Below are 13,360 nucleotides of genomic sequence, written 5' to 3'. Positions count from 1 at the left end.
AATTTGTCTGACTCACCAGGTTAGGGAAGTATTCTATCATTATTTCTTTAAATAGCTTCTCTAAACCTCACTTACTTTCAACCTCCTCTGGCATTCCTATGATGTGAATATTGTTACATTTCATGTTGTCCCACAGCTCCCTTAAACTCTCCTCCTGTTTTTTAATTGTTTTTTTCTTTTTGGATCTCTGATTGAGTGATTTTTTTCTACCCTGTCTTCTAATTCACTGATCTGATCCTCAGCTTCCTCTAATCTGCTGTTTATTACTTCCAATGTGTGCTTTATTTCTGTTTTGTCATTCTATAGTTTCCATATCGTTTTTCATGCTGCTGAGCATCCTTATAATAAGTATTATGAACTCTATATCTGATAGATTGCTTATCTCCATTTCATTTAGCTCTTTTTCTGGAGACTTTTCTTGTGCTTTCATTTGGGGCTTGTTTTTTGATCTCCCCATTTTGGCTCCCTATTGGGTTTGTTTCTATGTATTAGGTAGGCTTGCTAGGACTCTCATTCTTTTTGGGTGGCCTCTGGTGCAGTCCAATGTCAGACACTGTTTTGTGACTGGCCTTGAGTACCCTGTTTGGAGCTATCAACATCCCACTGCTTGAGGTCCCGTCTGTTGGGGTTGAGTGTGTTTGGACAGGACAAGATGCACAGCAAAGTCTGCTTTTCCAAAGCCCAGGTCCAGAAGCAGATCAGGCAGACTCAAAGCACTTTTAGGTTTGCCTCTGCCTGCAGGCTGAGTAATCTGATTCTCTTAAGGAGCCTCAGGCTGTAGAAACTCCACAGGGTAAGATGAGAGGTTTTCCAGCAGGGTGGGGCAATTGATTCCCCCTCAGGCAAAGGTTTCTTGGAAGGTAAATGTCTGCCTCTGCAGTTTGAGGGAATGACTTGGCACAGGAATACACAGAGGGTTCCCTTTGACCTCTGTCTCCACAGCCCACAACCCTAGATTCTCCTCACACAGCTCCAGTCCACTCTGCCTTTCCTCTGCTGGAGCCCAAGGTGAATGGCTGCACATGAAACTTTGTGTGTTGGCTCTTTAAGGGGGTGACTGCATTTCCAGCCATCTCTCCCTGGCAGACAGAAACCCAGCTGCTTTTCACAGCCAGACCTTATGTGGGCACCTTTCTTGGTTCTGGTGGTCTTGGCTGGGAAGCCCTGCCTGGGGTTTAGGCCCCAGAGTCCTCAGTGCAAACCCCCCACAGCTGAGATATCCCTCTGGACCTTCAGCTGCTGCCTGTGGGAGCCTGGCCAGCCCTCTTGCCCCTCTACACTTCCTACCAGTCTCTATGTGGTCTCCACTTTTCCTCCTTGGTTATGAGGGTGCTCTCCAGCTTGTCTTCAGTTGCAGTTGATTATTCAAGATGGTTTTTCTATATTTTAGTTGTAATTCCATTTTGGTCCTGGGAGAGTGTCAGTGTAGCTTCCACTCAGTCCACTGCCATCTTTAATCTCCCGCATACACTCTTATTTACTATCTCTTCAATTTTCCAAAGTAAGTACCCATAATTAGAAGAAAGTCTTTTCTGAATTCAGAAAAAAATGTTACTTAAGAAAGAATACATTTCTGGTTACAGGGTCCTGCATTTAGTAACTGCTTGCTCAACTGGTGATCATATTTGAATATTTGTTATGGGTGTTTTTTAATTCTGAGAAGCCAGACTCTATATTTCCCACTAGCACCAATAACTTTTAAACATTGTTTAAAAAATAAACGCTACCAATAACAAAGAATGGGTGTTCTCACAGCTGGTTTTCAGTTAGAAATTTAACTATAAGAGAGTAATTTTAAATTTACTTGACTGGTTCAAATAATTACATGGAGGCAAGGCAGGTATTTCTCAGTTAGATAAACTCATACTATTAGAAAACAATGAGGATGGTTTAAAGCAAATCCACAAGTCTGCATTAGAGAATTTAGATCAGCATTTCAATAATTGAAGAGGACTTATTGTAAAACAGAGAGCCTTTCTGAAATAAGCAATCAAAATAATTCATTAAAGCTTCAATCACCAGTCGGCTTGGCTGTTGCCCTACCTGAAATGTAAACAGAACTGGTAAATATTGTTGAAATGACACCTCAGGTAGTTGGACTTTATTGCTGAGGGAGAAAGAGTGGTTATCACCCCTGCATTTTCCACTCTGCTGTAATTGAACTGGGATGATGTCTAGGTATCAGGAGCTTTAAAAGTTTCCCCAGATGATTCCAGTATGTACCCAAGCCAATGGCTTTTGGAGGTTAGGAAGAGGAGAAGATGGGTTCAAGCTAAATTTCAAAGACAAACTATAGTGAATATTTGGATATAGGGGACAAGAATGATATCGGCATTAAGAATGATTCTCCACTTTCCTTCTTGGTTTCTTAGCTGATAGTAGCACTGTACCCTCTGCCAGATAAAACAGCTGGAAGAAAAAGTTTGAAGGAAATTGGTTTTGAATATCTTCAGTTTGAGGAAATCCAAGACACAAAGGTTAAATTTGGTGAAGACTAAAGTAGAGTTATTTATTTGAAATATTTTCAAATTCATCAGACCCTTTGCTTCGCACAACAGACCTGTGAGATACATAGAACATGTAAGTTGACATAATAATACTTTTAAAAAATTAAATAAAAATGAATAAATTTTATTTTTAGAGCAATTTTAGGTTCACAGCAAAGTTGAATGAAAATACGATTTCCCATATATCTCTGTCCCCACACATGCATAGCTTCCCCCACTATCAACATCCCCCACCAGATTGGTACATTTGTTACAATTATGAAACTACATTGACACATAAGTATCGCCTCAAGTCCATGGTTTACATTGGGGTTCACTCTAGGTGTTATACACTCTATGGCTTTAGACAAATGTATAATGACATGTATCCACTATTGTAGTATCAGACATAATAGTTTTAATCCTCTTAAAATCCCTATGCTTTGCCTATTTACCCCTCTCTCCTCCTCACCGATCAGTTACCTTTTTACTGTCTCCATAGTTTTGCCGTTTCAGCATATCATAGTTTCAGTCCTATAGTATGTAGCCTTTTCAGATTGGCTTCTTTCACTAAGTAATGCACAGTTAAGTTTTTTTCCCCCAGGTTTTTTTCATGGCTTGATAGTTCATTTCTTATTTATTTATATTTTTTAATCCTCAGCTGAGGATATGCTTATTGATTTTAGAGAGAGGGACAGGAGAGAGAGAGAGAAATGGAGAGAGAGAAACATCAGTCAGTTGTCTCCCATAAGTGCCCTGGCCGGAATCAAGCCTGCAACCTAGGTATGTGCCCTGACTGGGAAACCTTTCCGTATGTGGGACCATGCTCCAACCGACTGAGCCACACTGACCAGGGTTCATTTCATTCTAATATTGAGTAATATGTCATTGTCTGGATATACCAGAGTTTAACAATTCACCTATTGAAGGACTTCTTGGTTGCATTCAAGTGTTGGCAATTATGAATAAAGTTACTATAAACATCCACATACTGATCACTGTGTGAGCATAAGTTCTCAACTCACTTGGATGAATATCAAGTCATGTGATTACTAGATAGTGTATGTTTAAATATGTAAGAAACTGTCCAACTGTCTTTCAAATGGTTGTAGCATTTTGGCATTCCCACAAGCAATGAATGAAAGTTCCTGTTGCTACCCATCCGAGCCAGCAGTTGACATCGTCAGTGTTGTTGATTTTGGCTATTCTAAGAGGTATGCGGTGATATCTCATTGTCATTTTAATTTGCATTTTCCTGATGATATATGATGTGGAACACTTTTTTTTTTTTTTGGCGAGATATCTATTGTGGACTTTGGCCCATTTTTTAAATCAGGTTGCTTATTTTTTATTTTGTTGAGTTTTAGGTGTTCTTTATACATTTTGGATAATAGTCCTTTATCAGATGTGTCTTTTGCAAATCTTTTCTCTCAGTCCGTGGTGTGTCTTTTTCTGTAATAATACATTTTTTTAAAAGGAAATAAAATGTACTCTAAATGACACTTAGTGGTCCTGCGCCCTCTCTTTTCTCCCTCCCCCCTTCTAGCATATGTAATTTTACCTGCACTGTTCTGGAGGGTAATGCAGTTAAATTCCATGCATTATCAATGATAATCAGTACAGAAACATCATAATTATAACTGAATGTTGGTGGAATATTTGAGTACTATTAATAGGAATATAGGAAAGTCAGTAACTTTAATTAAACATGGCATTACCACCTTGGTTGTTAACATTCTTTTTCTTTTCTTTTTATTGTGCCTCATCACTTTTTAAAAAATTTATCTGTATTGTTGAAAGTATTACAGATGTCCCCTTTTGTCCCCGGTTGGCTCCCCCCTCACCTTCCCACCAGGCCTTTACTGCATTTATTGCCTGTGTCCCTGGGTTATGAATATCTGCATGTACTTTTTTAGGTTAATCTCTCCCACCCACTCCCCCATCCCTCTGAGATTCCTCAGTCTGTTCCATGAGTCTATGTCTCTGGATCTATTTTGTTCATCAGTTTCTTTTGGTCTTTAGATTCCACATATGAGTGAGATCATGTGATATTTGTCTATATTATTTTTCAATCAGAGAACAAAAAAGATAGAGCACAATGCATCTATATTGCTGGAGAGAATGTCATAAAGTGTGGCCTTACATGCTATATCATTTGGAGGTGGTAAAGCAAAGAAATCGAAGAGTGTTGTTTTGTAACTTCCTAACAAGTAAAAAAGTATTCCAGAAAAGACAAATAGTCACCAGGCATTCTGGTAAGTCAGCATTATTTCTTTAATTTGTGTAAACGCTTCTTAGTTCCAAGTGAAGAAGGGACAGTGCTAGCCTGGATCAGGCTGCTCGTGTTGGTGGAAGGACATGAAAATGTGGCACTTACCAGATAGCCACACACTATCCCACTGGAGGAAACTAAGTTAACAGGAACCAAGGAGCTGTTTAGAAACAATGTGCTCCAGAGGGTACAATGCAACTATCAAAAAACTTGTATCACTTTGTATTAATGTCTTTGGAGTTTGTTGTGAAAAAACATGAAAGCCATAAGAAGAATAGTAATTTGAATAGTGGTTTGTAAACTCTGTTCCACAGGGCTTTTGAGTTCTAAGAGGTAACAAAAATCAGCTTGCACAGAAATAGAAGGGTTTAAAAGGAGGGTCCTACATTTCTCATCCTTTCTCATTGACCAGAACATACTTTGATCACAGTAGTTTTTACATATTGTGTTGTGTCCTATACTTTAAAAAGTGTATTGCAACTAAAAGACAAATAAAAACAACTAATTTAAAGAATTAATACATTGAGGCTACAAATTCAGTCACAACTTACGTCTTTATTCTTCAGCTGATCAAAAGTAGGTTCCATAAAATGTACATATACTTGTATAGTTGGAAAGTAATTGTTTTTTCAAAAGCAATTTATTAACATTTCAAATAAGTGTGGTACAATTTTGAGTTAGTTTTAATGTCAATGAGCTTTCGTTATAACATATACTTAGTACCTTATTTGTACGAGCTTCCTTGCTACAAGAATTTTCACTTAGATATCTTGTCAATAAATATTAGACTCAGTACCCTGTTGAAATATATCTTAAATGAGCTATTAAAATCTGTATTTTTTTTTAGAGTTTATCATTATAAGAGTAATTTTTCCAACTTTAGTAAATGGCAAGACATTATGATCTGTCTGGATTAGGGACATAAGAGACATTTCTTGGATTTTGAGAATGTGTTTTTCTTTTTCTGTGACCGAACATTTTCTTTTACATAAAGAGACAATGGTTGAAACATTGGTTCAATTAAGGGTGATCAGTTTTTATTTGTTTAGAGTGGGAATCACACTTTGCTAGTGATGAGAAGTCTTGTGTCTAAGATCAGTATCAGTATTTTCTTTGTATAAAACTATAAACAAAATTGAACTTGTAAGTTATAGGACTTTGGAGTGTTCATAAAAGAAGACTAAAGGCTACTGAATGATCTTAAGAAATATTTCATTCAAGATGGGATAGGTTCAGGAGCATTATTTACATTATACTATAGAACATACCTGTTTAGTTACTTAAATATTCATTACAGCCATTTTCTCTTAGATATAGCTGGTTAGTGTGGACTCATTTTTAATGTATTAGCTATTCCTTTCCTAATGCTCAATGTAGACCATAGATTTAATGTTTTGAAATAGAGAGATCACCTCACACACATTGCAAAAGAGCTGAGTGATTTATAGTTTTTCAGGAACCTTAAATGTGTGTAATCTCTTTGATTGGATTGTGTACAATGTCTTGGATCTTTGGATAGTTCACTACTATAGATGGCCACATGCATTAAGATAGTTGGGTTATCTTTCAAATTTATAATAATATTGCTGCTATTTACCAGAAATAGTTCATTGTAGCCATATAATGGCATGTAACAATGCCTTCCAGGCATTGATGATTAGATTGGCTTGGACATATGACACAATAATGCCAATTAGATTCTGTTTTGGGGGATTTTAGAGTTGGTTATGAGATAGCAAGTGATTCTTGTTTATAGAAAACATTTAACACATAAAATCAGGAGCTGTGATATTATCATAATATCCTATGTGGATAAAGAATCAGAAAGAAGAATAGTGAAGGTTTGCAAAGAAAAACATCATTGATAGAAATAAAAACTCTTAACCCTCTACATTTCTCAGTTCTAGTCAATATCTGATGTCCATCTGCAATTCTGTTTAGGTTTCATAGCATTTCTCCCATCCCCCATTGCTTCACTGTATACTTCTCTTTTTCTGCTCAAACAAGCTTGAATTATTTGTCCCTTGCAACTAAAATGTCTCACTAAATAATAACAGAATCCATTAATGAGGACAATCAATATGAGGACACATGTAAGTAACATGATATGTGCTCAATATATTTAATTAGAACTGATATTGAAATGTTATGATCTTTATAACTTTGTTTCAGACAGTAACCTTTATCTGACTTTGCCTTCAAACTCTGGGAATCCTTTAGCCACTCAAGTACTTTCTAAAATGATATTTAAGATGCACTTCAAATCTAAGATTACATGAAATCGTTTGCTTTATTTCATAGGGCAAAATATTGAGGCATTATCTTCGAAGAAACAAAGTAATAAGTCATAGTTACATCTAATGAGTTAGTATTGAATTTGTACAGGCAAATCAAAGACGTCTCTTATGCAGCTAGAAATGCTGATCTTAACTGTTACGTTGATATCTTAATCTTATTGACAAAAATGTAAAAGTGCAAAGCATTATGTCAGTTCTGTGTTGAATGTGTAAAATCTGAGAGAAGTAGACACTGTTGACTAGGAATAGTGTTTATTTTATTATTGCTGCAAATGGCTACTTAAACATTTCTAATTTGTATAAAATCTTGTTTATTTTTTGATTTGTATCTTTCTGACCAGTTCCTCCTAGGAAGTGTCAGGTGTTTTGTGTGTGTGTGTGTGTGTGTGTGTAGTATGCTTACTTTGTTATTTTATTGCTTTGAATTCATATAAAGTGGAAAAATAGGTTTGGATCTCTTTGATCAATTCCTTCGGGTGCTAGTCCCTTTAATTGCAGTATTGATTGCAGCAGGTAAGATGGCACCTGTGACTTCATACGACATACCATGTCAGCCTTCAGAGGGAACAAAAGCTTTGGAAGTGAGTGGTTCATTACTATTTATCTCATGACCCTATAAAAGTTGACATGTGTCATCAATAGTGACAGGCCAAAGATTCAGATTTCCTTGGCATAGCTTCTGAAAGTTAAGACAATTCTCTGAATCTTTATAGTACTGAAATCTCTCCATGTGCATTTCCTTGGAGAGTGTTAGTGTTTCTTGAGTTCAGCAAGGTCAGACGAAAATATTTTTCCCCCTTCTCTTGTCCCCACTTGGCCTTTTTGTTGTAGATAACAAGAGCCAAAAAAAAAAAAAAAAGAATTCTAGGAGCTTATAATTTAGTAAGAGAAATAAGCCATGGATACAAATAAATGTGGGCAACCCAAATGGTGTATTGGTGACACATCTGAGACTGAGGCAGTAGGGAAGGGTGATTTTAGACGGTAAGTAGGGGAGCTGGTGGACCTGCCTCAGCCACTTTTCTGCTACCTCCTTGATGGTGACTTCGGGCAATAAATATAATTTATATAGCCTCAGTGTTTTCATCTGGAAAATGGGAATCATAATAATATTTACTTTATTAGGCTGTTTGTCAGGAGAAAATGAGACAGTGCATATCTCTAGATAACCAAGGGCACACAAAATTATAAATAAAACATAAGGCCTGCAGTAGAGGGAGGAGGAGTTACTTTTATCTGGTATAGTCAGTGAAAAAGCCAAGAAAGGAAGGAAACATAACTAGAATGTGTAGGATTACAAAGACTGAGAGGGTAGAAAACCTTCTTTAAGTGATGGATTTCAAAGGCGTGGAAATGTAGCGTATAACCACAGGAAAGCGAATAAACTAGTTTGAGAAATATCTAATGCTTATTTGTGCCAGTTTACATCTCAAGATTTTTACCAAAAGACCCCTAAAAGCACAGGGCAATGCCTGACCCTATGGAAGGGAACACCACCACCATCACAACTGCCACTGGCAAAATAGTAAGTTATCCAGTGCTTAGCATTGACTGGACTTGGTGCTTTACATCAGTCTCAGCTGACTGCCAAAATAAGTCATGCAGGTTATTCTGTGAGTCTCACGGTCTGAGAGAAGAACGGTGGTGAGACACACAGTTACTGAGTCAGCAGGTGTGGAGCTGAGACTCCAGGGAGCATGACTTCAAGGCCCTCTTTCTAAACTACTCTGTGTCCTGCCACTGGGAATTTGACACTGGGTGACTAATCCGGGGGAAGTCTCCTGTTTTATTATTATTATTTTTAAATCATTAAAATATTGAATCCAACTTCATTGAATTATATATATAAATATTATTTATGTGTAAGCATGTATGTTTCATATAACATTTTAAAATACTTTCTGTGCAAGTATTTTTATCTATTTAGTAGGTTAATAGTATAACTAGACTGTTCATTTCAGAAGATCTTATATTTTTAAAGTGTCTCCTTTCAAGGGTATTAGGATGCAACCTTGAAAGAGCTTCAAGCAATTTTTAACTTGCTTGCTGATGTCACTTTTCACTATATAATCCCTAGTCAAGGCGTTTGCAGTTTTGTTCTCAAAAAGAAATAAAAAAATCTGATGTACTTCCTTCAGCATTTGCATGATTAATTTAAAAATTTGCTGTAATGTTAACAAATTTATGCAGTTATTAATTATAGTTTTGTGCTAACAAAAGCATTGTATAAGGCTTTCTTGAGGTTTCACTTTTTTTTTTCCATTTTATGATTTACAGTTAAATATTTATTATGAGGAAACATGAATCTCATTTGAAGAAAACTTACAACAGAGTCCTGAACTTCAAGTTTAGAGTCACTTGAAATTTGACTTTTATAGAACTAGAAAAGGGTGATTGGCAAGTAGTGGTAAATGTCTGTCTGTGGCACACAGGGTTACATTCTAATTAACATTATTTGCCAAATTAGAGTATTGTATAAGTTTTAAATACTTATATTAATCATGTAATGTATACTTACTACTCACAAATCATTTTCTGTTTATACTTTAACAGCAAAGACCAAATGCTGGCTTGATTCGATTATGTTTATTTTCTTGATCAGCAGCTTGTCTCTGGGAAAGAATTAACAAAGTTTGTAAGGTTTATGAAATCTAGGCATACTTTAAAACTGCAAAAAACTTTCACTTATGGATAGCCAATAATGGATGAAAATTTACGTTAACCTAGTAACTAAAACAAACAAATAAACAAAACATATATCTAAATAACACTAATTCTAGTTCTGAGTTTAAGTAAGAACTTGAATGTATAGAACTTAACTCTTAATTTTGTGAGGCTGGATGTCCTTGGGAAGTGAATTGTGATTGTGTTTACATGTCACACTTCATAGTATAGGTGCAGCAAACCATCCCCAAGACAGACAAAACATTTTTAAGCGACCATCATGCCTACCATACTGATTTCTTTCTCCTGCACATGGCAAAAAATTTGCCTTTGTCTTAGGGGAAAATAAGATTGCTATTTTGGTTATAAGCACTTTGGACTGTGGCTTAAAGACAATACCCCAATATAAGATTTACTTAAAAATAAAAGACAACAATTTTCTTTTATTTAAAAAATATATTTGTTCTTTATGTGAAAAGAATAAATAATCTGATGGGTTAATAATTTTTGATAAGGTAGTTCCAGTTCTATAAAACCTGAACTGATTTCTTAAAATGATGTCCACCCTGAGGAGTTCAAGTTTAGTGACATATTAAAAAATGTAAATATTCAAAGCATATTATCTTGTTTATTACCTTGTATGTATATAACACAGGGGGATGTGCAGTGAACTTGATTTGGGATCAGAAAGGCTTCATAGAGGTGGAGTAGATATATAAATAACTGAAATAGGAGCAGATATTCACCTAATGAATACAAAACATGAAAAAAACATGTGCAGAAGCATGGAGAAAAAGCTAATATGACTTGTTCAGAATAACATGAACTTGACATTTCCAGAAATTAAGGAGGGACGAACTTGGTGGCTGGATATGAGACTGCAGGGCAACCATATCAAGAAATAAGTAGTAGGTTGCATTAAGATACTTAGAGTTATTATTTAGATGAGAGAGCACTTTAGGAAAGTTTTCAGGTCAATTTGGCCACATCGGAGAGTTCTCACTACTGCTGTGGAAGAGAAACTCCCCAGTAGTGAGGCAAGTGACAGAGAGACCGGTTCGAAGAGTATTTTCACAGTGTAAATGAGGAACGTAATAATACTTAATCTGAGAGAGAGGCAGTAAAGATGGAGAAGTAGACCAGGTTGAGAGCATTTCAGTATGATTTAATGACTAAGTTAACATGGCTTGTGAGAATGAGAGACTTAAATTAACTTCCAGGAATTTGCCTTTGAGAAGGAGAAAGGATAATAAATTCAAGTTTGGCTATGTTGAGTTTTTAAGTTCCTATGGAGTGCACAGATTAAACAATGGAAACCATATACAGTAAGTCTTCAGTTAATGTCGACACTAGGTTCTTGGAAGCTGCAACTTTAAGCAAAGCAATGTATAATGAAACCAATATTACCAAATGCTGATTGATACACAAAAGAGTTAAGTTCCTAGGGCATATTTCTGGTCACAAAAAGATCTCCAAACTTCTAAATAAAGACCCCCAAACACTTCTAATATTAGACATTGAAATAAATGTGAGCTATGTATGCAATTTAGAAAGATTAATAAAAACAAGGAAGATTATTATTTTCTGAAATCTTGCTGATTTCAGTTCACGGTCAGGGGTGGCAGGAGCCTATCCCTGCAGCTCAGGGCACAAGGTGAGAACCCACCGTGGACAGGATGGCCTTGGTCACAGGAGCACTCACACCCACTCACACCCACTCACACCCACTCAGCTGGGACAATGCACCTACACCAGTTTACCTCACGTGCACAGCTTTGGGATGTGGGAGGAAACTGTAATACCAGGAGAAAACCCAGGCAGACATGGGGGCGATATGCAAACTCCATAAACAGAGAGACACTGGCCAGGAATCAATTTTTTTTCTTCTCTTCAACTTTAAAACAAAATGACATTGAATGAAACAACAGTATTCGAGGACCTACATGTATACCTTGGGAAAAAGACAGGGCCATAATAATATATTACTGTGTATATCATTTAGAGTCCCAACAGAAAACCTAAGGCGCACTCAATAATAATTAGAATAATTCTACAAGGGTGTATTTGCAAAGAGATGGATTATAAAAGTGAGGGCATCATAATACAAGGAAACCAAAAGTATATTGTAGGAAACTGTTACTAACAGCAATAAAACGATCTCATCTTCTAGACCTAAATAGACGAGAGGAGGGTCACCTAAAGCTAGATGTAAAGCTATACAGGGAGAACTGGCCACCGTGAGAGAAACAGTGTCTAGCTGTTGAAGGACACAGTCAGCTTAAAGATACCTTGCAAGAGAGGAATAAATAACCTTACCTAACTCTTCTCTTTCTAAACTCATGCTGGTGATCACCCTTGACCCAATCTGCTCAGGGGAAGCCAGAGTACATGGGAGCTCATTGAGACTGTGTCTACATGTCAGCTACTTAGGGCAGAGATCGGGGTGGAGAAGTAGTAGATATCCACTGCAGAGGCTCCAAGGGATGCCAGCCTCAGGCAGAGTGTGCCAAGCAAGACAAGAGGGAGTCTCCAAGAGGGGGAAAATGGGCAACATCAGCACTGACAAGAAAATAAACAGGAATTGATACAGTGGTGGTTATAGAAGAGCTTGATGCCAGGCCAATCATGGAAAGCCATACTGGTCATAATATAAAATATCATGGAGAGGTCCAAAAAAAAGACAACAAGAAGAAGAGAAAAGGCCAGTAGACTATAGGTTGGGTACTGTAGGTGGTGATCTTAATAACATCAGTTTTTGTGGGGTGATAGGAAAGGAAGTTAAATTGCAATGAATCAAGGGTTGAAAGGAAGTTAAAAGGAAAGGAAGTTGGAAGGAGCCAGTTAAAGCAGTGTGTGTAAACTCTTTTTTAAAGAAGGCTTATGAATTAAGGTTAAAATGAGATGGATGGTTAGAGAGGGAGCCAGGATGTAAGTTCCTTGACGAAATGTTCAAAGGATGCAAGATTTATCTAACATACATATACAGAAGACCTTTATTCCAGTGGATGTTGGTGTTGTGCAGGGTTCTCAGTGGAGGAAGACGTTGCCTTCCCAGGGGGATATTTAGCAACGTCTGGAAAACATTTGTTTGTTACAACTGGGAATGTACTACTATAATCTAATGGGCAAAAGCCAAGAATGCTGCTAAGCATCTTACAATGCACAGGGTGTCAATATACACAACAAAGAGTTATCCAGTCCAAAATGTTAATAATGGGGCTGTTGAGAAATTCTGGTGTAAATTTCTGAGAAAAGAGAAACATGTATCCTGCCCCACTCATTGATTCCTCAAAAGGAAGGGGTAGATATGCTACAGTTCCTCATGAGGTTGTGGGTTTTCAGGACCAGAAGAAACAAGTTTTGTTTTAAAACAGCGTTTGAGACTAGCAACTGGTAAAGATGTCTTGCCATACTGAAACGTGGGTGGGGAACAAGAACTATGTTAGCACAGTAGGGGTCTGGACATAAGAAGGATTCTAGACCATTCCCTGGATTTCCCACTCGACTAGGATAGGATGGGAACAATCCAGAGGTTCCTATAGACCCAGGTAGGCTGAGACTGAAGGTTACTTTCTTCCCAGTAACTAAATACAACATAGATAATTTCATTGAGATCTTCATAATCTATGCAACTGGTGCAA

The sequence above is a fragment of the Miniopterus schreibersii genome (assembly GCF_964146895.1).
Source record: "Miniopterus schreibersii genome assembly, chromosome: 5".
NCBI classification, from domain to species: Eukaryota; Metazoa; Chordata; class Mammalia; order Chiroptera; family Miniopteridae; genus Miniopterus; species Miniopterus schreibersii.
Note: the sequence above shows the minus strand (reverse complement) of the source record.